Source organism: Poecilia reticulata, linkage group LG22, assembly GCF_000633615.1.
Source record: "Poecilia reticulata strain Guanapo linkage group LG22, Guppy_female_1.0+MT, whole genome shotgun sequence".
Taxonomy (NCBI): domain Eukaryota; kingdom Metazoa; phylum Chordata; class Actinopteri; order Cyprinodontiformes; family Poeciliidae; genus Poecilia; species Poecilia reticulata.
In genome coordinates, this window is record NC_024352.1 from 23,935,206 (window position 1) to 23,938,917 (window position 3,712).

The window sequence follows — 3,712 nt, forward strand, 5'->3', positions numbered from 1 at the left end:
GCTGGGGTTGCCAGGTAACGGGTTGGGCTTGGCTGGGGTTGCTAGGTAACAGGCTGGGGTTAGCTGGGGTTGCCAGGCTGGGCTTGGCTGGGGTTGCTAGGTAACAGGCTGGGGTTAGCTGGGGTTGCCAGGTAACGGGCTGGGCTTGACTGGGGTTGCTGGGTAACAGGCTTGGCTTGGCTGGGGTTGCTAGGTAATGGGCTGGAGTCGCTAGGTAACGGGCTGGGCTTGGCTGGGGTTGCTAGGTAACGGGCTGGGCTTGGCTGGGGTTGCTAGGCAACAGTGCAGTGCCATAGCAATGTGACTCAACATGTTGTAAGTGGAATAATCTGCCAGTGGAATCAGTAACTTCCTCATCAACATTAAGGAATTATTGACTTAAAATAAGCTCCTATTTTTTGCTGAAAAGTTACTTGTAAGTTAGTTTTGTCTTATTCCAAGTGAACTGAGATGTTTGCTCTTGAAACTAGACAAAAATACTTGGTAAGATTTTGTGTTTCTGCAGTGTAGATGTAGAAATCATAAATTCATAGCCACCTCACACCATATATAACAAAATGACTCTGTCCTGCTCCCAGTTTGCTCCGTGGCATTTAAATGGCTGCTGGTTGTCTCCCATCAAAGACCTGTGTGTGCTGTTTGACAGCGAGGAAAAGGCCACAGGGAAACGATCAGCAGGCGAATGCATGGTTGACATCAAAAGACACTCAAATGATTGTGTTACTTACCCAGCACTTTAGCTTAGTTAAAAATTCAAAAAGAAACGTATAGGGTATAATTTTCTTTTTAAACCAGAGGCACTGAGTGGCACGGTTGTGAAGATAATAGCCGCCGTCTGACTAATTTATCCACGAGGAAGTCATCCAGGAAGATTAGACGCCTGCCTGAGTTTTAAATTGTCACTCACTCCTGAACAACACTCTGAAAATTCACAAGTATTTGCATTTGCCTCAAAAAGAAGCAAAGAGATAAAATAGAGAGTGTAAAAACTATTATACGAATACATTTCAGAAGTGAGCAGCTTCTCCGTTTTGGTCGAAACGTTTAAAATGTGGTTTAAAGGTGACCTGTCACGCTTCCTTAAACACGTTATAATAAATCTATGGGTGAAACTAAACATTCATCACATTTTCTGCTCAAAATCATTCTTAGATAATGAGATTTAGTCTGCACAGCTATGCCTATTTTGAGCTGTTTTAGGACTTCCTGTCACTTTAAATCCAAATAAAATGAGGTGGCCACGCCCCCAGCGCAAAATTTACACTCACATGTAAATGGCTTCAAACACATGGGCAATTATACAATCGAGCATCTTTGAAAAGCAGAAGTGGAGCCTCCTGCACAGCCAACAAGAATCCAGCAAGTGGTTTCAGGTTGGTAAGTCAACAACAAAACACTTCTTGTTTTTTTCCAGCAGCCATTGTACAGCACATACAGCTGTAAAAGCAGCTGACCAAAGGTGCTGGAGCTCAGGTTGGTTGCTAGGTAAAAACGTTGTGCCTGTCGACATCACAAAAAGATTGATACAAAACAAGCAAAAAGTGAATTTTGCATATTCAATCCTCTTTAAAGAAATGCTAGTTGATACAAAGGTTTCCAGCAGACAGGAGTGATGTTGCAGTGAAAACACTCTGATGAAGGACATCTGTGACCTGGAACTCATTTCCACCAGTGTATGACTTTCACTGCCATCTCAATTTTTTTTGTGAGATTGAATTGAACTCCAGTTTGATTGCCTAGAAAGTGCGGTTCATTTGGGGAAGTGTGTGAATCAAACTTTAAAACACAAAGTCTTGTCTGCCTAAAACCCTCTGTTCAGTTGAAATGAATTCTGGTTTGGTTCGAATGCATATGTGAACATCAAGTGGACCAGAAACTGCTCTAAAACCAGGAAGTGGACTACAATGCAGGGCATTCTGGGTAAATACAATCAAAACAAACACACTAATGGCTTTCCTGACAGCTTCCACCAAAGACAAAAGGGAAATCCTATATCTGACGCAGCTCCATTTTTGTTTACATTTCATAAAAAATGAAGTTTTGCTCTGTTTTTTATTTCCAGAGGTTTTTGTGTCGTTTCCTTCAGTGGTTCTTGGTGCAGCGCCCCTACAGGCCAGGAGGGGAACAGGTTGAAGGAGAACCGCAGCAGTAAAAATGGAACAAATTTTGCAATTTGTTGAAATCAAACCAAATTTACTGGACTATCAGGTATGAAAACATCTTTAAATGATGGGAATAAGGATCCTATTCTCCTTGAAGAAGTAGAGAAAGTGAGTGTTGTACTCCTTAAAGATCGAGTCTTCGTTGCACACATTAGGACTCCAGTTGGATCTCTCACTGAAGCCATCAGGACCGTACAATATGACTTTTTCCTTTTGTTACGACTGGCTCAAGGTCATAACAAAACGGGAGACCATGCAGGGGTTAAAGTGTAGAAAAAGTTATATTTATTAACAAAAACAACAATGGATTGTGGATATCAGTATAAGTGGTGTGATGCAAATGCTTGGATGTGTTGTATGAGTGCATATGGAAATGTTGAAGTGCCAAAACAAAGACAAACGCAAATGTGCAAAAAGGAGGGGAGCCGAGGCCTGGCAACAAAACACCATAAGTGGCAGAGTGGACGCTGAAGGCAACCCAGAAGATGGAGACAGCCAGGTTTAAGTACTCTGCACTCCCAATCAACCTGATCAGCAGCACCTGTAAAGGGGAGGAGCACAAGGACAGACAAAAGCAACACCTGCAGCCCAGCCCTTAAGGCCCAGGGCCGTAACACTTTGCAGTTTAAAGCAGCATTTTTGTGACGCACGAGGAAACTGGATTGTTGAAGATATATACTTTTGTTCTTGCTTTTCTCAGTCACACTCTTTATGGTTATTGTGCTCCAGACGGCATAACTAAGTGCTATAATCTATAATTTTCAAGGATCTGCCTCCATGGATCCTCAAGCAAGTGAAATGTCTTTGAGCCTGGCATTTAACTTTTTGTTACATAACCCTCAGTATCTTTAAAGAAACTTAAAATAACTGCTTTATTGCGTCAGCCTCTTCAGAGATGGGGCGATTCTTGTGCAGCTCAACAATCCTGCCACAGTAAAATAAAAACACAAAGCCTTTTTTTCCTCAGCTGGGAATTGGTACAGTGCAAACGCCTGACAGAAAATAACATGTAATCCGACTTTTACTCTTCAAGGCTAATGGCAGCGAGGGCCACAGAGGGCTAAAATGTTAGCTGTGCTAACGCTAAAGCACTATCTGTAAATTAACATGTAATTAGTGGAAGCTAATGCTAAAGCGCTAACTTCAGTTCAAATTGTGTCTGCCATTGAAAGACTGCAACCCTTATTTTGACATTCATGTTCGGTAACCTTAAATATTATAGTTATCTTGTTTTCTACTGTTCATGTTGGTCTTTGTTCATGTATATTTGTTATTTTAAATGAAGTTATTGAGGGGGAGGAGAGAAGAAAGAAAGTGAGAAGAGGAAATGGAACTCATGCTCTTCAAAATAAGAGCATGAATATTAACGTCTTACTATTTGACAAATTCTTAAATGTCGATAAAACTATTCAACTGGAAGTTTACAAAACAGGCAAGTAAATGAGCACTTTAGGACTAATCTGGAAAAATTAATACTAATGCGCTAAATGTTAGCAAAATCTCAAAAGCGCTAAACAAAAAATTACTTAGTTGTTTACAAAACAGCTAAG